The sequence below is a fragment of the Lepisosteus oculatus genome, chromosome 8, assembly GCF_040954835.1.
Source record: "Lepisosteus oculatus isolate fLepOcu1 chromosome 8, fLepOcu1.hap2, whole genome shotgun sequence".
Taxonomy (NCBI): Eukaryota; Metazoa; Chordata; class Actinopteri; order Semionotiformes; family Lepisosteidae; genus Lepisosteus; species Lepisosteus oculatus.
In genome coordinates, this window is record NC_090703.1 from 2,929,930 (window position 1) to 2,952,382 (window position 22,453).

General features: G+C 41.2%; 1 protein-coding gene across 7 annotated transcripts in view; it reads right to left on the reverse strand.

Annotated features, from left to right (window-relative positions):
• foxn3 (forkhead box N3) overlaps positions 1 to 17,077 on the reverse strand; it is an 88,383-nt gene extending 71,306 nt beyond the window's left edge. For 2 of the 7 annotated variants that reach the window (XM_015350215.2, XM_015350218.2), the window contains exon 1: positions 2,914 to 3,003. The gene's annotated coding sequence lies outside the window, so the exon portion shown is untranslated. Of the gene's footprint in view, positions 1 to 2,913; positions 3,004 to 4,951; positions 5,086 to 6,904; positions 7,085 to 8,705; positions 8,845 to 14,281; positions 14,340 to 16,196 lie in introns of those variants that run through there. The other 5 variants (XM_069193013.1, XM_015350216.2, XM_015350214.2 and 2 more) reach the window with 5 other exon arrangements.
• Positions 17,078 to 22,453: the final 5,376 nt, after the last annotated feature.

The window sequence follows — 22,453 nt, forward strand, 5'->3', positions numbered from 1 at the left end:
CAGTTTGTAGACCCTTATAAAAGTCAGCAGTAGTACTTCAATGTTAAGTTCAATTAAAATGTAAAAGCATGGAGAGATCTAGTGAGGCATCATCAAATAGCAGGAAACTATCCCAAGTAAAAGCTACTGTATGTGTGGTAAAAGCATTAGGAACTGTAAAATACTATGTAACTGGGGTCAAACTCCCTGAAAGGAAACGAGGTATTAGGAGTGGGAGTCCGGATGGTGTCAGTTTCCAATGCAAAGGTTAATCGACAAGTGGATATATGTGTCAAATTCCACTCATTAGAAAACAAAGGGGAAATGCAGACATTTGGTTCATTTGGTTACTGGGAACACTCCTCTCTCCTGGAAACTGGCACTGTTGGACAGGACCTTCCAAGACCAAGAGAGTACTACTAGAGTAATACTACTACTATCAGACCACAGTACCCTGGAGAAAGTACTGCTGCAGATAGTTATTACTCAGAAATAAGAATGTATAAAGGACTATCTGCAAACAAGCAAAGACCAGACAGACTGACAACATGGTGAATTTCATATACTCATCTATCTGATGTCAAATCATAACTACCCTATTTGTATTATTCCAGGTAAAAAGGAATTGATTCATTATCTAAGAATTGTAATTGCACACCGTTAATGCCTCTATTTTGGCAGAAGCTACAGCTGTGTCATCCAGTCTGATGATCTTTAAATAATCAGACTCAATTTCTTTAGACAGCCTAAAAACTAACACACTGCAGGCCAGTTAGTCTGCTCTCCTGATCTGCTTTTCTATGATGATGAGATGAATGTGTCTGTGAAATGTGTCTTGCAAGCTGCAAAGAAAACTGCTCCTTTATCTGTGAGACACCAAAAACACCCAAATATCATGATTCATGATTCATCATTAACACAAACTAGTTTTCTGTGTTTTTTCTAATTTTATGTTCTGTGTTAGAGACCTAACAGACTAAAAGCAAGACGAATCACAGTATATATATACAGTAGAAGCCCAAATCTTCCTGAACCTTATCTAAAGGATATGTTGCTCCCCCATCAACCCCCAGCAATAAGCTGCCTCATTTCCTCCATAGGTGCTAATACAACTAGAGAATAGAGAGTCTTGCTCCAATGTACAAAGAATTTTTTTTGACTTTACGCTGTCTTCATATAAGGAACACATTTTGACTATCATGTTAAAAGAATGAATAATAACTTGCATTTACAGTATGTTACAATGTACCCACTGAAAACTAAAACTGTAAGCTTCTACAATTTTATACCACTTTTCTTTTATTGAGACATCTTAAATAATCACATTACACATGTAATCATAACAAAAGAGCAATTTGTAATGTAACACTTATCTAAGCAATCCTTTCCCTTCTTGAGTTAATGATCGTTTTGGCTGAACACTAAGTACTCGATCACTAAAACTACTTTTCTCCTCAGTTCTGATTAGCTCATTCATGGGACTAAATTCTGGACCGTCGCTTTTGAAAATTGTCTCTTTGCAGGGGTAAATGAACAGTTATTGAGTGAATACGGGTCAAGTGGACCAAGGGCACTCCGCTAAGTAACACTGAAGAAAAACTATTATGTGTAGCACTGAAAGAGGAGGGGGAATTAAATAACACTTTGTAAAACCACACTGAAGAGGCTGAATTTGGGAGCGCAGTCCAGGGGTCTAGGGGCTGCATTAGATAATTTGCACATTAAAGGACATGATGTGACACAGTTCTGAAGACTTGAGCAGGCTTTTAAAGCACCAGACTTAAACCTCAGCATAACATATAGTATAACACAGTAACATGAAAAATCTCTTTTAGCCATCTGCTTGAGGAGTAAATTAGACACCCATTCTACATTTCATAGCTTGAAACATCTTCTAAAGGCAAAGAGGCTTTTCTGTCTGAACCTTTAGTTGCTCTAAGGTGTGATGTGCTGAGTGGCCCAACACTGCCCTGTTTGTGTGAACAGAGGAGCCGAACACAGCACCATCCCAGAGGCTTGTGAAATACAGCTGTACAGATACCAAGATCTATGTCCTTTTTAGCACCAAAACAAGAGAATGCAATATAAATGACATATGGGACAGGTATAAGGTCAGTAGTGGATATGAAGGCTGCTGCTTCAACCCTCTTGAGAGTTTTCATAATATGGAATATGAGAAATATATCTGCTTCTCACATGTTCTGCAATAAGACCTGCAGAAAAAAAGTGTGTGAAGGTGAACTGGATGCAGATTTTTATTGACAGGATTGAATTTAGTGTACGCTATAGTGCCACAAGACCAAAAGTACTGTATGTTTGATATGAACAAATCAAACAAGTACTCATCTAAAACAACTAAACATTTGGGCAGCGGTGCTCATCTTAATCTATGCAGTTTTAGTCTCTTACTTCTTTAATCAGTTTCAGTTGAATTCTTTCTTTCCTAGATTAAAAGTTAATTAATATAAACTCAATGAGATTAAAAAATGTTACGAACAAACACCTGATGCTCTACGGTAATCTATCTGGGTGAAATGAAGCACACTAACAGACAAAATGCTATTGGTTATAATGCTCATTTTTTCACTTTTAATGCCTCACAGTATACAGTATAACCACAGTATACAGTGAAACAGATTATTCATAGTAGAAATGCTGCTGTATAGAAATATAAGGATTTAAATCTAACAAATAGTGTGTGTGATGTATGTCCTTTTAATGGTATGATATACCATTACAATCTCATGGTCACCCTTGAATAGCCAGAAGGAATTTAGAACTGCTGTGGGAAATCAGGACAAGCCTTTTTCTGGTGAACGTTAGCAGTCTTGCTTGATGGGTGCTAAATGCCCTTGTTGTGTGAAAAGCTGAGGACAACAGCATCAGCCAGTACTGATGCAGACTCTTTCAAGTGTTTCTAAAGCAATCACCTACCCTGCATACTCACGAAACTGCTTAACCAAGAAAGCACTTCACTTTAGCCTCTTCCTTTCATAAAAATACTTCTTCATACACCCCCTGCAACTGAGCAGAAATCCACAAGAATATGAGACAAAATAAAATAAAATCATGTGAATAATTTACTACACATGCAAGCTCTCTAAAACACAAAGCATACTATTCTGGACATGGTGCCTCAGTTCAAGATGCTCACATTCTTACATTGGAACGAAGTTGTTTCTCATCAGAATGTATCACACATTACAGGACTCCCCTCTTCACTCAGACCTGACATGCTGGCCTCACTGATCACACACTGATCAAGGCCAGGTTAGCCCTAGTTGAGGCCTACACCACTGACCTTTTAATCCAGAGGAGCTCTTTGCAATTGGCACATGCACGGCTAATTATTTCCCAGATCTTTCCTTTGGGCATTTAATTTTCTTTGAAGGAACTGCAAGTGTTTACATCACATTGGAAGCTGTTTGTTCCTCTCACGCTACCAGTAAACAGGACAATATAAGAAACATATTTACAGAGATCCACAAAAAGACAAGCAGGAGCATAGTAAGTGGCTTATTTTCCATGGATATATCCTGCAGCCTAGTTAGACAAAGAAATCCAGACTTTATAGGTGGGTTACGTGAGCAGTCCACGTGTGTTCTGACGGTAAAACATTTATAGGATTTAGATTTTGCAACAACATGGAAATGAGGCCACATTAAGATTATTGCAGTCATATCTAAACAGCTTTCTTATCATTGTCCACAGTAGTTTTTCATTATTTGTTTTCTTAGTTACTCTCCTGATGTTTTGACACTTTCTGCATTCTGTCCTTCATGCTTTAATACACTTTCCTGTGCTTTGCAACACTGTTGGATTTTAGAAGGGGTGGTGCAATCTGAAATTATACAAACTGGCTAGTGGTACAAGCTATCTGAAAGACCAAATAAACTGCAAGGCTGCAAGGACAAGTTTCACCTTTTCAAAACTTGAGACAGTTACTATTATCATTGTACTCTGTCTTAAACAGATATAGTATATGAACAACGGCCAAGGAGAAAAAACATGTTAGTGAATTCATTTCATACTTCCACAACTGTCTACGATCAGCTAGATACAAGTCTAAAAAAGTTGTAAAATGTAGTAATACAGAAATGCATACCATAAGCAGGCAGAGATAACACAATTTTTACACTTGTTTTATTTTGTTTATTACTATCATTAAAAACCCAATTAACTGAGAAAACATGTCAGGTTTCACACACGTAAATGTTTTGTTAAGGTAAAAAAAAAACTTCCCCCATAGTTATCCACAGAGTCAAAATAAGTAATCCACAATACTTCCTTTTACTTTAAAGAAAACAAGTGGCTGACACATTTCCTGCCAACGGACTTTCCTCAGATAAGAGAACACTCCCGTCAACAGGATATCCTTTACTGTGAACATGGCTACACTGCATGCTGTGTATAACTTCATTTCTCTGGGCACATAGTGAAGAATCCAGCTCTGAGCATGGTGTTAGATAAAACAGTCAAAAACAGTTCGTGCAGCTCAACCTCAGAACTCAAAAAGCACTCAAGTCGTAGTTTTATGCCTGTGGTAAACAACGGAACTAAGTGAGACCTTCAAATGTTATTGGTCACAAACTGCATTAATAGCCACCACAATACTCCTGAAATCAATGAGAAAACACTGTATCAGTATTACAAATAGCCAGCATTTACATCACTTTGCAGTAACAGACACTGCTACCAAAGGCTCACGCATACAAGACCGATGTTTACTGTTTAGAATGCCTCAGGACAGAGCACTGCTTGATACCAGAGAGATAAAACTGGCATCTTCCCATGTTTCCCAGCTGAGTTCCACGCTCCTGCCTTCCCCTCGCTCACAAAAATAGCCATTCCTATGGTGTGGGGTGAACGGCTTTCTGAAAGCCCACAAAACAAGCCCCGTTACACGCTGGCCTGAGAAGTGCAGATCTGAATAAGATTTATGAAAAAAGTTTGAAAATGATAGCAAACTCACAGCAAGTAGAGAGTACATTTGAAGAAAAAAATGACCTTCATGAGACAGCTGCGTTGTAATGTTTCAGCAGATGCTAATGGGAGAACTGGCAGGAGTGAACACTTTCTGCAGGCATCTGTGATGACATGCAGACGTTTTTTGAGAAAGGGGGGCTTATCTTTGTCTCTATGGTAACTGTGTCTCTGGGTGGTTATTAGAAACCCTGAACTTCCTGTGCTTCTGCAAAGCAACCAATCAGGTGTCTTATTTTTATAGGCGTATAAAAGTCATGCTATAGGCACTTCTCATCCACATGAGGGGGCACTTGAAAAACTGAGACCCATAGGAAACTTACTGCTAGAAAGACAGCTACAAACTGAACTGTGCAGACAGCCAGTTAGAAGGTGTGCGAATGTTACGATGTTAAATGGTAAGCTGTGAATAAAGTTTTTCTGACATGCACAGTTAACATTTTATGCTACAAAATAAGGAGCAAACGATTTACTAAATGCAGCAGCTACATCATCCTGATTGTTCTCAACTCAACTAAAGGCTAAACAATAAAAGCATCCATTTCTAAAGGCACACAGAAGAGCCCACTTTTTTGCAAGTACGTAATACAAGACTGGGAGACATCAATCACAATGTAAGAAGAGCCACCATGAAAACACAATGCCAGTGTCAGTAATTCCTTGGCAGAAGTACAGGATTATGGCAAGAGAATTACCAGGAATGAAAGACATGCAAGAAAGTCTGGTGTCCATACAACCACACCAGTCAGAGCCCAACGACACCATTCCACAATATCTGTTCACTCCACTCACATTCCTGACCTCATACAGATCCTTCGGTGTTTCACTGGAGCCAAAAACTTTATGCTTGTTCACTAGCACCACTCACATGATTCAATTCCTATACAGCTAAAAAAACACCAGGCACATTTTAGTAGTAAACGAGACACATCTTTCTTGGATCTATCTTTCTTGGATTTTTGTCCATGTCTTCAACTAAATCAGTAAAACAGCAATGTGAATTCCTGAATGAGACCCACTTTGTTTCGATACAATGAGAGCACTTCATGTCTGACAGTCTCTCCAGGGGCTCAGTACAGGGCTCATTCTTTCAGGATTAGATGTACATAACATCATGACAATCAACAAGCTGACACTGAGAGCTGCGGAAAAGCAAAGCCTGCAATTACTGAGGAAGACCCAAAACATCCCAAGTACATTCCCTGAAAACAGGGCCCCAGTAAATACATGGGTTTCAATTCTACTTGATTTCCATCTCAATTGCGTAACTAAACACAGTTCAGTTCCATTACAGCTCCTCATTGAAACCTCCTGTCCTCGATGCTCAGTCAGATGGTCCGTCGTATCCGTCCTGCCCTTCAACACAATGATGCACATGACTGTTGCCGTGCTCTTAAACACATCAGCCTCTACGCACTTCAGAGTTTTCCATTAAGCAAACACATGCCTCTTTGCATCAGTGCCCTTTATTATAAAACGGGCTGTTTTGTTTTTGAAAAAAACAGCAAGAAGTATTTTCATGCAGCATAACTGCTGACCCAGCATATATTAAACTTCGCACTCACAACCATAGAAAGAAAAGTGGGGTTGGTTCTGGAAGAAAATACCGCCTCAGAGTTTAAAGATGAAGAACTGTTTTCATGTGAACTAAACGCCTGAAAACAATAATCTCACCATCTAAAATGTTACATGCACTCTGCACCAGTGTGTGAAGTCCAACACTGTTCTAAGAGAAAAATAGCAGGAACAATTCTTGTTAAAGCAAAAAGTGCAATCCCCTTCCTACTCACCCCTGATATTTTTCTATTTTATCAAGTAGAAACAGCACATGTTCCACATGTAATGCATTTGCAGGAGCATTCATAACCACTCAGTGTGCAATGATGACTCCAGACCTAGAAGAGTCAAAGATTATACCAGGAATTAACGATCATATAGTAACCTTTTAATCCTGATCTTCTCCAGATAGTCTCCTCAGCATGAGCTTCTGCTTTAGCTCCAAATTTTAAATCCCACTGGTTAATCCTTCCATTCTGGTTTTATTCAATATTTTTCAGTGACCACAGTAGATACAACATTCACTTAGCCCTGTCTCCACGCTCCACACTGAGCTTTCTGCTGTGCTCTGGAGCTGAGGGAGCCAAACAGAATGACAACACCAGCTGGGTCCTAGTTTCTCCTGTGTTAACTGAAAGAATTCCATTGTTCTTCCATGTTCCATCGAAGTACCTCTGCAGATACTTTCAAGGCTTGGTACACACTGAATGTGGTCAAATGGGTCAAATAAACATGTGAGAAAAGGTTATTTTAAGGAGTTACTATAGAAATTAATAATTTAAGCTCTGTTTCATAAACTCTCAAGGGAAATAAATGACAAAAGGAGAAAAAGATTATCATTAAACTACTTATACAGTTCTAGAACCGATACACCATAGACATTATGTGATTAAATTGGCCAGATATACAGATTTAAGGAAAGATAATTTCAGAACATAACATCTGCAAAAGGGACATTTTAAAGATAGTGAATGGGAATGAACTGATTTTAAAAAGCAGGTGAATTAAAACAAAGTTAGTGCCACATTGAATATTGGACCTATGAATTGTTCTGTACAAACTTTTTTAACAACTTACAGATGCCAGTCAGGAGGTTTTTCCAATGGGCAGACAAATCAACAGGTTACAGGGCTTCATGCACTGTGTGTCAATCAGTCATATGTTCAAAGACTGTCATCACTTAAAGAAATGACCTTCACAATTTCTATTTAAAAGCAGAAAAAAGAACCTGATCCCACAGGAGCTCTGACATGATTATCTGACGGCAGCATCTCTATACTCTTCAGTCATTCCCACTTCAAATACAACTCATTTTTAATACATGTGCCACTCTTTCTGGTTTAATTGACTATGTAGATCACTTAGGAATTCCTAGTGAATAATTTCTGCCTGTTGCACGGTTACCACATTTTCTGACTGAATGAATTACCAGCCTTCAATCAGAAAGTGAACCCCACCAGATTCAAAACCATAGTCCTATTAATGAATAAATTTTACCGAAACAAATGAACATTTTCAGCTAGGAGTTAAGAATCATGAAGTGTTCCCTGTTTTCGGTGTTTATTTTTGGTTACATGGTGCCACTTTAAACTTGCCTTTGGCCTGTATTTTTCCAAGTTAAGTTTAAAACTCTGGTGTTTCTCCATTGACACAACTGCTAAAAACATTTTTTTTGGCCCAAGTGCAGGGTTGAGCTCTATGATCACAAAATATTTTTTAATTTAAACATCAACCTTGATGAACCTCACTTTACTTGGGAATAAGGTTACAGGCCCTTGAATTCACTCAAACCCTTTGTTATGTATTGATTTTTTTTAAAAGAATGATTATTGTGCCGCATGCATTAAATGCATAACCTAGTATTTCATTTTTAAGACTTTGCTCTTACTTTGAACCATTAAATAATAGATGCTTGGAAAGTAGTTGCAGAATAGCCTTAATTGCAAGGATCCAGCCAGGAACATGTGAAATAATGCAACAGCGCTTTTCTATCCCTGTGAATGCTTTAGAAAAAGCACATCCACTTGGCATCAGGAACTCAATCCAAAAGGCCAGTTTCTCCCTTAGGTTAGGCCCCTCATGCCTCGGCCTGCAGACTCGGCCTGTGCTCTGTCAACAATGCTTTGGCCATTAAGGACAAGACAGTGAGAAAATAGTGAGTGTAGGTAGGGTACTTCTCACCTCACCTCCCAGTGCAACTCAGGCGATTTGCAGCAGAAGACTGTGCATTTCAGAGGCCATTTCATCTCCTTGGCTGCTTCATTATTTCAGTGTAGACCTCCAGTTTATCGCTGGTTATGAGGTTGCTCCGCTGTGCCTCTTCATCTGTTGCAAGAAAGCAGAAAACATCTCTTCTTTTTTTTTCCCCTTCAGTGTATAAAATGGTGAACCGGCTTCCCACTAACAGGTTTCATGTCAAGCAGCTTTTTAAATTTTTTAGCAGCACATCATATCCCGAGGCTGGGAAGCCCTGAGTCAACCCTCAGGATGCAAGGGACTGTGAGGAATCCAGACAATGGCTGTGCTCCCGCCTCACAGTCCACTGACAGCACACGACGTGGAACGAGGACGCACGCGATGCAAACTACATCCTCATAGCAAGGTCGCTTTCCACAAACACGCACTGGTTATTGAAAAGAAGAACATGGCGAGCAAGTCAAATAAGAGCCTGTGAATTAAAATGAGCCTTAAAAGGGAATTAAAACACATTTAGGTCAGAACGGGCCTGCCTACGTCTACGAAATAATCACCAGACTGTAACTGCCTTACCAAGATCAACAGACCTTGGACTGTCTCCCTGGGCACGCGTGACGAAGTTCGCCAGCGCTTACTGTTCGTGGAACTGCGGAGTGGAGAGTGAAGCCCTGTCTCCATCACTGGACATGAGGGGGACGAGAGGGAGAACTGCAATCCTGCGATTTCAAACCACCACTGTGAGGCTGCAGGATCCCCATCATCCGGCGTCACTTTCTTACACCTTTTTTTTCCGTCATCTTTATATATGAATTACAATGCTCTTCAAATACAGAATGTAGTTCTTCTACCTGTGTTTTATTAGCATAAAGATGATTCCTTTTGTCGAGGAATGGCTCATTGTTTCCCAGTGGGGTGTGAGTCATCGCATTTGTGAAAGTCTTGGGGGAATCAGTCAAAACACACAGCAATATTGCTTTTTTATTCAAGTAATTTGGCCTCAATATTCTCACATTTTTAAGATTATGGATTACGGGGCGGTGCGGTGGCACTGTGGCTAAGGATCTGTGCCTGTGGCCGGCAGAGGAGTCCTACTCCGCTGGGCCCCTGATCAAGGCCCTTAACCCCAGCTGCTCCAGGGGCGCCTTATAAATGGCTGACCCTGCGCTCTGAGCCCCAGCTTCTCTCCCTGTCTGTGTCTCATGGAGAGCAAGCTGGGGTATGAGAAAAGACAAATTCCCAATACAATAAATTGCATATGGCCAATAAAGTGATCTTATCTTATTATGAATGAAAGTGGCTTAATTACGGACAGTGACTGAAAGTTGCTTAAGAGTACAAATAACAATTTAAAAAAATGATTTGAGATAGTCATTTCCTCTCATCGTCAAGTATGAATCTACAGTACATCCAGAATGCCCAGATTCAGACTAACATATTATATTTGATCACTGAATAATTTACCTTCTGACATTTAGTGAGATTGCAAATATACAACAATAATGATAGTAAGAAAAGTCGCTTGCTCCTTTTCTAAGATAAAGAATGAATAGAATAGAATTTGATTGATCAGAAGACCGTTTCAAAGTAGTTTTGCATTCCTTAAACTCACACATGCTGTACAATTGCTCTGTTCCTGTTTATTTCGAAAGTGCTTGGCCTCTGTAACAGTGCTTTGAACTACAGTCTGTAAACATCACAACCACCCCCCACCTTAAAATGTAAACTACCTTGTATGCAGCTACTTTGTATGTATCAGGATTTATATATTCAATATTTTTTATTTAATTTTATATAATACTTTAGCATGGGGAGAAGAACCAGTAAAATGTGTGAACCAGGAAATTAAGAAAAATGTCACAAAAAGCATAAGGCACTACATTTAGCTCATGGCGAACATTTAAAATCTAGCTCTCAGGAAAAAGTAAGAACAATGACCCTCATAATACAACAACATTTGGAATATTGTATACAAACATCAGGCAGCCTGAAGTAAAACAATAAATGAAATTGATGAGGTAAGGACGCTGACCCAATGTGAGCAGAGGAGCACAAAAGAGAAGAGTTAAGTCACATCAATCTGCCTGTAGGCTGCAATACAGTATGTGTCCTTTTATACAGTATTTTCAAATCGAATTCGAAAACAAACAAGGCTGATAAGAGAACAAGGTTTGCCACAGGTTAACTTCACCGATGGTGTATTAAAGTATAGCAATGCAGTGTAATTGACAGCAATTATAAAGATTCAGAAACCATGCAGTTTTACAATGTTTTAACACAATAGCATAACAATGTTATGGATCTGGAGCTACTTATGTCTTGGTGAAAAGAAAAGATCTGGGCCCACAGGTGGATTGCCATGTACTTTTTTGAGATGCCAGAGATTGCTCTATATCTCACAGAGAAAAACATAAACAGTATTGAGAGAGCACTGGCAACCCTGCTGATAGTTGGAGGGAATGTTACAATGTCCTGTTGTATATCTCTTGCACACACAAATATTCCCACATCAATCTACAGTAACAATATGATTTTTTTTCCCTGTATAACCAGAAAGCTTACTCACTCAGATAAAATACGGCCCTGGTGTCTTTCACTTGCAGCACAGTTATCAACTAGTCTTCAAAATATAAAAGCAGATTCCCTAGCTGTTCCCAAGATGCTGCATTCTACAACTCAATGAGACAAAGGCTTGATCAGTGTGACCTTTTCTAGACTGAATATCATATCATTTTCCCTAACAAGGGACCATGCAAACTGTCATACACTCTGAAAACACGAGCCCTAGCAACCTTTTACTAGCACTGTAAAATAACTCTGAAGAATGGCTGCCCTTCACACTGCCTTTTAACTAACAGTTTTTGAGGTAAATACAGAACGTGTTGAACTTGTGTCATTGTCAGGCATCCCGGGGAAGAGCTAAAATAAACAGCAAATCATAACACCCACCGACTTAAACACCTCTTGAAAGGTGACTCCTGGTGTCTCCCAGTGGGCTCAGTGGGTAAGGCTGCTTGCACACAGGTAGAGCGCTATAGTCACAGGTTCGAGGCTGGGTCATGGCGACTCCCTCATGCTCTAGAGGCTCACTGTCATGGCCCGGTTCCCCGTCAGGGAAGATGCGGGTCTGTGTTTCTAGTGGAAGAATCGGAGGCATGATAGGAACAAGCTACCCAGCCAAGTTCCTGCAGCCAACTGGGGCCGAACGGCCTTCTCTCCCGTGTGACAATCGTGACGTTCTTCTCTGCAGCCGACTGTGACAGGGGGTCCAGCGGGCGAGGGGCGCTATGGGCTGAGTGCCGCCGAGGGGAGGGGGGATTAGGCGGTTTATCTGAGACACCTCCCGCCCCCTTACAGCCTCGCCGTGCTGCTCCAGACTGGGAGACGACTGTCGGATCTTCATAAACAAACAATTCATAACAACATGAATGTTTTACATCAGTGCATAAAAGTATATTAAGTTGAAAAAGAAACTAAATGTCAATACTATCAAACCGCAAAGATGTACTTCATTAGAGGCTTAAGATAAAAAAGGCCTAAGCAAGAATCCTATAGAAATCTCCTCTGTGTGAGCTGTTCACTTCTTATCCTCTGTGCGTGTTAATGGAGAGCTGTGAAACCCGCTGTGTACTGACTGGGATGCACATCTGCCTCAAAATCAATCACCACAAAGGCGTGTGCTTCAGTACCAGTTCCCCAGAAGAACAGAATATCGCTTTCATCTTACTTGTGCACACACCCAGAGACATACACAGACAGTCTTTTGCTCATTAATATGGTGCTCTCTTCACACTCAAGTCTTGTATCTGAATAAACAGCTATAATTTCCCACTCCAGCAGACACAGCAAGATCACATTTTGACTGATTCATATTGGAGTTCCACTTTGCGGGACAACTCAACACTGAAATGTCTCAAACTGATGTTGTTTTGTGGTGAGATTACACCATCAAACCTACACTAGAATACACCTCTACCCTCGGTATCTGTCATTCCCTGGCGCTTGGGAAATACGACATTATGTATCACTTACTTTCTTGGGAAGTTGCTCAACCCCCAGGGATTTCTGGAAACATCCTAGTAAACACAATACATTGTATGGCCATTTTTAGGTATAATTTTTTCTTTTTTATCTAGTCAAGTTCAGCTGGACAATACTGTATGTTGTTGACAAAACACTTAAGATAAATTTCATGCTAATCAGACCACAAATGACATTGTGAAATGAGAGAAATCATGATTTCTATATACTGTATACTACATGAAACATTGATCAGAGACTTAACACACTATAATTCGATGCACTCGCTTGCTCCAAAATGAATAGAAGGAAACTTCTAAAGGACCTAGTTTTAAACAGTGATGGTAAAGGGACAAGTTGTACAAGTTTTCAATTCCAGAAGTAGTTGCAGAAACATCTTAATTTTCTAACGTGTATTAAGATCTAGAAAAGACTTTATAGGAAAGTTACAGGAAATCAGCAAGTTTGTGTAGCCTTTAATTAATTTAATTCTTAATTTTTTGTTTCCTGAATATATTTGTTGAAGAACCTCAAAGAGGTGGTACAATTGTTTCTTATAGGGATTAGATCACCATCAAAGTGGTACTGCAAATATCTGACACCAAAATGGGAACAGTATGTCGAAAATTTTAGATTGCAAATTCACTTTCGACAACCTAGACCTGCTCTGATTTAGAAACAATTTCTACCCCATCTAACATCTCACAACACATGGCCTAAACCAGCTAATCACAAATTGCACTGGCCTGACATCCATGTGAACCATCCATTTCCATAACTGCTTGGCCAAACACACGGTGGTCGTGAGCAGCAAGCTCACAAAAGGGGGAGGATTTAGAGACTCTGATTAGCCTGGCCAGCATGTCTTTGGGCTGCAGGTGAAAAGCGGAGCCCCAGGAAAATCCCATGTAGCCCAGGCAAGAAAAATCAAGCTCCACACAGAAGGTGGTCCGTACCTGGACTGCAGCCAGTACCCCAGAGTCGTGTCGTAATCGCCCCATCTCCATGCCACCCCCAGCGCAAACCAACAAAGCATGACATGCTTACACTGCCAAATTTAAAAAATATTAGATTATCATATTTATTATTGATAGGCACTCATTCTCCATTAACAAGAGATCAAGGAGCTTCATTCCTGCAAAAAAAGGATTTAAAATAACTGCATCATTCTTCAAAAGCAACAGGCAGGTGGAAGACGTTTCCTCAACCGCCCCCCGTCATCCACTTTTGTGGAGAAGGACTACTTTTTACATGTTAAGAAGACAAAAACCTCCAAGTTAATGATAAGTTGGTTCATTGACTGATTCTCTGATTGGAGCTTAATCAAGCTTAACTGGAGCTTTAGCATAAACATGTTTATGTAATTATTATGTTTATGTATACAGTCTTTTGTACGCTTTCTAACTGCTTGTGGTCACTAACATGAGAATGAAATGCAATCCAAATCCGAAAAGATAAATGCTACTTCAAGACACTAACAGGTATTAGTTTCACTTGTGAATCTAAGTGCAAGGAGAGCACAGTCTGCAAAGATATTTCTAGCACATACCTCCAATTGGGTCATGCCAGAGAAGAGATGGCAGTGTGTTTTTCAGCCTGACCCTTTGCTATAAATTAAATAAAACAAATGCATGTGTTATGATAACAGAGAGGACAGAATAAAATTAATCAATAAAAACTAAGCATCTGATACTCTTAAACAAACAAAGCATTTGATTTGGACATTATTAGCACATTAGATATTAGCACATAAAAAAACCATGATGAAATATATATGACTGGCATTTTCATTAACATTTCATGACATTTTATAACATATTCGTAAACGAGTCTCCATCTCAGGAGAGCCCTGATGCAGTTAGTTTTATTGGTCACTGGTTTCTAAATACTGGCAACACCTGTAAATTACTGAAGATTTAAGGAAGTAATCTGTTCAACTAAGATAAGACTAAGATCACTCAGATCCTTGCAGAGTACTTAGGTCTGGTCCCTAATGATCTCTAAGTTACTTAATTTAACAAATCACCTGCTTAATTGAGCACAATTAAATTGTTCCAGGTCTTTAGAAATGGGTGATTTAATGATGACCTATAAATCCTGCTGATCTGGGGCTCTCCAAGACCAGACTTAAAGAGATCTTTAAAAGAACATATCTGTGTTTTTATGAACACACCACCTATCCACATGCTGTAAACTAACATGAAGCAGCTGTATGTTTTCACTTCTCACCGTGGAGTGCACCCACAATGGGACATCGCTTTCAACACAATTTGCTCAACTTAATAAATGCCTCAAAGAAAGCTTTAATCGCCAGGAACTTACACAGTACACAGACATGAGCAGCTTGTAGTGTGTGAAGATAACTGACTAATTCAATATTGCACAAAGCATATCCTACAACAGCAAGAAAAACGTGAAGCGAGCGACTAAAATGTAAACACAAAGACTTTTCCCACATTTAATTTGACGATTGTGAGGATGAAACCCAGTGTAATCCCATCTAGCAAAACAGATCTGGTCAACAGGAATGGCAGATGATCAGGAAGGATTGCTAGATTTTCCCAGGGAGGGACAGACATGCTACGGCCAGTCTGTTTGTTCCATCAGGGAAAACGGGAGAGAGTGAATGCTTTTTACTACGAAAAGGAAGACGCACAAAGGAAGACTCTAATTGGAGATTTGCAAGCAAAAAAGAAGACATCTATAAAACCTCAAAGTAGCCAAACTCCAGACTTTTTTAACATAATTTTGTAATATTTAACATTCATTTTTTTAACATATCTTGAACACTACTCAAAAATATTTTCAAACGAAGGGTATCAAACTCATCCAGATAAGGAAGTGCACGTTTAGGGCGGCACCATTTACAACACTATGCCCTAAGCAACGAAAGCCCTGTATTCTGATCTTTCTCTTGCCGCGAGGCTGTCATTTTGACCAACCCACCTCCTGTTTTTGCGAGCAGCTGGGTCTGGTTTGGTCGATTTTATGGACGCTCTCCTCAGCTACAGTACCTAGGCCCAAGGTGTGTTGCATCCCCAGAAACACCACTCCCCATTTCTGGAACAGAATCAGAAGCCCCATGGAACAGCGGTGCTTGCACCGTTGCCAAGGTGATTTAAAGAAGTGGGATTTCAGATTATTTTGGCTACACAGCACAGGATGTGTATCTCCTCCCTCAAACCTGATACTTCTTCTTAGGCTAATTGGTAGTCTTCACAGACTATTTTAAATCACCCAAATACTTTAAACTGTAACAGCCTGGAGAAGTGCAGTGAATATTCATAATAAACACTTAAAATATTTAATGCAAATAAACAAATGACTCTTATGGCACTGTCAACAGAAGCACGGTGTGACACATACAGCACAGCCAACTAATTTAATTCCAACAGTACTGGTACCCAGTTAAGAGTCTTAATGTGCCAAAGCACAAGGTTTTTACAGGCAGCCTTAGCCCTGACCTGAGATTGTACCGACTGCAGGCTTGAGGTGGACAGGAGGTGATGATGTCAGGGCAGGAGTGATAAATGGGGCGCCAGTCACACACTGTTAGTAAATACCCGGCATGGGTCTTCTGTAATGGGCTACACGTCCCGTACGTGCAGTACAACAGGGTGAAGCACTCCTGCAAGTCGCAGCCCTTGATAACGATGTCTGTCAGCCTGACCTTCACCCTGCGTGCAATGCGAGGAGGAAAATAAATCGTTCATCCGCTGATGTGCTTCTTGTCTAACTAACCCCTCCAGCTGAAGGACGGCGGTCGGGTTCGGGGTCAACACCGAGCAGAGAAGAGAAAGCCGACGGCGTCTGTAGCTACACTCGTACAGACCCTCGCTGCGCGGCCCTTTCAGCTCTTACAGCTTTGAGGTTTTCGAATTTAATTTCCTGTGGCTTCTTCAAGTTAGGACAAAAGTGTTATTTTCGCAAGCACAAGGCAGCTCCTCGATGTGAAGCGAAGCGAAGCTCAGCTCTGCGGGCTCAGGGCTGTGGGCGCTCTCACGTAGGCTCGGAATTAACTTCCACATTTGGAGAGGAATGATCTGTACTATTTCCTCTTTGTTAATGACCTCCAGGTACTTTATTGCCAAATAATTTCCACGTTTAGTTCAAATGCTTGCAATTAAAATGCAATGTATCAAGGAGGAGGGCTGACGTCTCTGATGAGCTTATGTCCATCATAATAATTATAATACTGCAAGTAAACGCGGAGCTAACTTAAACGCACCGCAAACTTCAACTACTCACCCCTTTTTTATCCCATGTCGTGGCTGTGCAATCGTGTACAGCAGGGCGATATAATTAGATTGAAATTTTGAAAGGGAAAAAAAAAAGTTAGAGGGAACCCGAGCCTGCCGGGATTGGTCTGTGTATAAAAATGGCTCAACAACGCCAGCGGATCCGTCTCTATAGCAACCATCCCGGCTGTGCGCTCCCTCCCTCGGTCCCTCTCCACCCAGGGACACGGGAGGGGACGCGTGTGGCCTTCCCGGGGGGAAATCGGGCATTTTTCACACACCCGCTCCTCAGACTAAAACTTATCGGTCCTTTGCCGGCGCGGAGGTCGTGTTAACCCGGGGTGACTGAAAGCGAAACGCAGAGGAGGGAGGGAGGGTGGCCGGCGGAAAGATCCGTCGCCCGATCCCTCAGGAGTTACGATCCCGACCTGTTGGATCCCCGGGATGGGGGGTGCCGATGGGGGGGGACTGTCCGGAACAGCCCAACCCCCCCCGGGATCCCTCGGTCACCCCCCTCTCCTGTCTCCTCTCCCCTCACGCCCCAGGTTTCAGGCTTATTATTATTATTATTATTATTATTATTATTATTATTATTATTATTATATATGACACCTGAAGAAGGCTCCACGGCCGAAACGTTGTGTTCTCTTTCTTCTTTTTTTCAGCATGGAATAAACCTATTACTTGTTCCTTTGCAGCCTACGCGTGCTGACGCAGCTACCCACCTGACTTATTATTATCATTATTATTATTACTATATTAAATGTGAACTCCTTCATTGTATTCAGTATCTAAATAAGGAAGAAGGCGGCCTTTTAACTATTGCGTTTCTGAAGTAACCTAAAATCTCCCACCTTTGAGTGGAGAAAAAAACCTGCAAATGTTACGTTGAGCAGCTAACTGGTTCAATGAAGAATTCCAGTTCAGTCTAGAGCTCAGCTGCTGTGAAAGCCAGCAGGTTCTGGGGGGGCCCCCCGAACCAGCATTGGGAATCCCTGCATTTCTTGGTTGAGGATAGACTGCCTTCTTGTTTCTTCACCCATCCATCCATTTTCCAACCGCTTTATCCCAAGAAGAGTCACGGGGGAGCTGGAGCCTGTTCCAGCAAGTAATGGGCGCAAGGCAGGCTACACCCCGGATGGGACGCCAGTCCATCGCAGGGCACACGCAGACAGAAACACACTCACACCAGGGCCGTTTATCCTAGAAGCCAGTTGACCTCCCAGTATGCCTTCGGAGCGTGGGGGGGAACCGGGGCACCCGGAGGAAACACACGTGAACACGGGGAGCTCCACACAGACTGCACCCCAGCACCGGGACTGAACCCAGGGCCCCAGCACCGCGAGGCAGCAACAATCGCCCCGGCCCCACCGGGCCGCCCCTCGCTCCTTCGCCAGGAAGAAATCCACTGTAGGCACGGAGAACGAGCTTTGCCAGCTAAATAAAGAAAAGACAGGAGGCAACAATGACGCTTTAGGAGATCAATATCAGATCTCGGCGCTTGTATGAGAACTCAGCTGGACCCAGGGGAGGGTGTCAGGTAAAGGGTTTGAGAGGCTGTGTTGTATTTTTAGTCCCCGTCTTTCTTCAGATAGGCTTCAAACTGGAACTCAAGCGGTCACGTTGAGCACACGCTTTCTCAGTTTTAAGACACAATCCTACAGTTTTGCCTCTGGCATAAATGAATCAGGATTTAAAAAACAGGAAATGGTATTGTCATGCTGAACATTTGACTTAAACTGTGACAGGCAATCACTAAAAATACACTATAAGACATTCTCACACTGCACCAAAATACCATGTAGTCTGACTCATTTGAGAAGAAAAGCATGTCTTTTGTTCATTTTCTATGCTTATATTTTTCTATGCTTCTTTTTCTTGGAAAATTCAACGGAATAATTACGATTACAGAGCAATTCTCTCTGTAAACTTGGGCATTCTTCACCCTGTGAAAACAACGCGGGCCATTTTATACAGATATTTCTGTTCAACATATACTGTGATTTAATGAAATAAATATTGAAATCACAAACTCATTTATTCATGTCACTGTATTACTGATCGTCTCTAGCTAAGTACATACATTTTCAGCTCTGGTATTGGCTCCTGCACACGATATTTGTACATTCCAGAGGAAATGTGACTGGTGATCCTGTTTGCCCAGCAAGGGAAAAGCCACTGGGAAAAGTCAGTTTTGCTAGCTGTTGAGTAAGGCTGCTTTGTGGCTGGAGCCAATGCATTTGCAGGCTGTAGCTGTGTTTTAAAAAGTATCTTTATCTGTGAAACTAGCTGATGTTCTGAAAGTGTCGGTTACATTTCATTATCAAGCACCAAGGCATAATGATGACAAAGACCAAACTGCACCACTATAGCCCTTTAATGGGAGACGATAAACCAAGGGAGGCTCAACATTGTTAGGCTACTGGGGTGTATTTGCTCTCCATCGCCCCACAGTTTCACTGTCCACTTACAGTCACTGCCAGCTGTGCTTGTAGGCAAGGCAGTGTGTCCTCCAATCCGTACAGATGGCCATGTGAACTACCTTGTTAGGAATCCCTGCACAGTTGGTTTCAAAGAGCATTTAAGGGAATGATCCCTGTCAGGAGAGAACCGTACATTCACAGATTCAAGATTCAAGAGTTCGAATCTTGCCATATCAACAAACTGGGGAATTTGCCCTCTGTGCAGCACAGATAAAAAAACTAAAAAACAAAACACATATTATATCTCCATATACACAATACATATTATTCCATCAATCAAAGGTCTATTCTACTCATATTCACGTCCATATGATCAATGCAACTTCCTAGATCTACTTCCATCCAAGATCTACATACTGAGGTGCTTAATGGCCTCTGGAGAGCTGCTGTTTTAGAACAAGCAGGAGTACATCTGATGCTTTGAAACCTCTTCCCTGAAGGGAGATGTTTAGAAAAGGAGCAGGCAGGGTGGAAGGAGGTGAAAGGGGTCTGTGGACACCTTCCCAGACAAGAGAGAGAAGATCACCTCTGATGATCTTGGGTGCTGTGCACACGACACTTTCCAGCTGTCTCCTCTCTCAGGCTGTTGTGTTGCTGTGTCACGATCGTAAACCCCTCCTCTTTAGGATGCTCTAGCCCTTCCTTGTTTTATTCGTAATCTCCTGCACCTGCCTTCGGTTCCTGCCCCCTGTGCTATAAAAGCCAGACGTTCCTGCCAATCTGGGCTCAGCTTTGGAAGATGGACTTCTAGGAGTGTCTCGACGACATCGGCTTCACAGCGGCATCCTGACCCTCTGAGTCCGGGACTGGGAGCGTCTGGTCCCTTACCCCTCTTTTATTCCCCCGACCCTTCGCCGGATCCCACTCCGGCTTTTACCTCCGTTTGTCTGTGTCAGGATGGATCACCCGGATTTGGACATTGGCTTTCCCTGGTTTAACTTACGGACTCCCTTGGACTTGTTTGCCTTGGGCATACCCTCGCCCCGAACATCAGCGCACCTTGGACACACCCCCTGTTCTTCTTCCAGCCCTTATCCTAGTCTTTTTCCCTGTGTTTGTCTCATTCCCTTCCAGATTGTGCTGTCTGCATAGGGTCCTGAAAGATGTTTGGTCACATGCTGCACACCTCACTGTTTTTGAGAGGGTGACCGTGCCCTTAGTCACAGTGCTGTAGAGGTGTGTCCCTGCTTCCTGATTTACTCCAAATGTCCTCAGCTGTCCTAGGGAGTACAGCCTTTTAGAGTGTCCTGTCATGTTTGTGTCTGCCTCTCAGAATAAGAACATAGGAAAAACCACACCACATGGCTGGGCAACTTGTTCCACTCTTCCCAGCAACCTGATGTCTGAGGTCGATGTCTTTCACTGCCTGGGTGCAAGGAGAGTCAAGTGTCTTGATATTCCAAGTAGCTGAGGATCATGAATTGCTAGACAGTCATCCTTAACCACAGCTAGACAGCCAACAGTATTGAGCAGCCAGGCAGTGATATTTGTTTGTTTCTGTGTAAAGTGACAACAGAAACATGTATCATGCATGGGATTAATTTTTATGAAGCATACCATATATAAAAGTCTTCTACAAGGCAAATTACTCAAGAATACAGGCATGTGGAGCTCTCTCCCACTGTCAGCTTTTCAAATGTTAATTCACTAAATTAATTCATAAATGTTACTGACAAACTGTGAAAGACAGCTTAAAAGAACGCAAAGATTTTTATTTTTATTTTCATTGCCTTTGCTCTTGAGATTCAGGTTACGTGCAAGAACATTTTTGCCAGAATCAATAAATTAATCTTGAGAATTACCCTTCCAGGGACTGGCCTCAGATTAGACGAGGTGTTTTTAAGGAAGTGCATTAACATACAAAACCATTTAACTTGACAAGAAGCCAAACAAAACACGATAATAAAGGCTGCATTTCTATTAAAAATGAACACCCTCAAAATAGATACTGTATGACAACATCTGGGCACAGGGCACAGAGGTGTGTGTACCAGACTCAACAGTGTCACCTTTACTGGGTAAGACATGACACTTAAATTTAGCATAAAGCAAAACAAAATACAATTATTGGCCATATGGTTGTAATTTTCTTCTTTTCTGGCTCTGGTTTGACAAGCTGACAATAGAAATTCAGCTCAGCAATGCAGCAGAGAAAGAAATAATAACACAATGTATCTTTCAATGTGACATTAGTTACCACACACATGCCCATTCCACAGAATCTCTCCCCGACAAAACGCAAGCAGATTTTTTAAACGTGGGTAACAGTTTCAAATTTGTCTTTGCTTTCTGGGGCAGGAGAAAAAAAAATCCACACTTTTTTGCATGAATGGTCTGTCAAGGTTTTTAAACACGAAATGTTTCATGATTGTAAACAATTTAATTGTATTTAAAAGAATGTGACTTAAGAGGTGGCATTAAAAGTAGTTAATAGCAAATAGGAGGTACTGTATACTATAACATACAGTGTGGTTTATAATAGAATATAGTGTAATGCGGTACAGGCTTAATTAATAAGGTCAAATTATAATTTTAAATACAATTGCAAGGCATGTAGCAATTCCATAATCTTTCTGTGTTGATAATTATGCCCCAGTTTTTGTCTTAATGGAAGTGAACCCAGTCTTCCAACAGGAGGACAGCATAGATTGGAATACAGTACAGTATGTAAGTCATACAACCTGGGCTGCATCAGCTTCTAATGTTGATTGTGCAGTCTGGCCAGTAACTTTCATTGTTAATAGCATGAGCACTTTGTTGAATTGTTGATTGCACTTTCTAATCTGTTTGTGCTTTTAATTAGCATTTGTTGAGTGAGCCCTTGGCTGTTAAAATACAACAAAGAAACTGGAGAAGAATGGAGAAAAGCAGCTCAGTGTGTTAGAGCACGCTTTCTGGAGAACAAGTACTCTGAGATATTCACATCTGAAGCTTGTGGTCTAAAAAGCAGAAAAAAATGTGATACAGTTTCACCCTGAATCTCTGAAGTGTTGAAGAAAA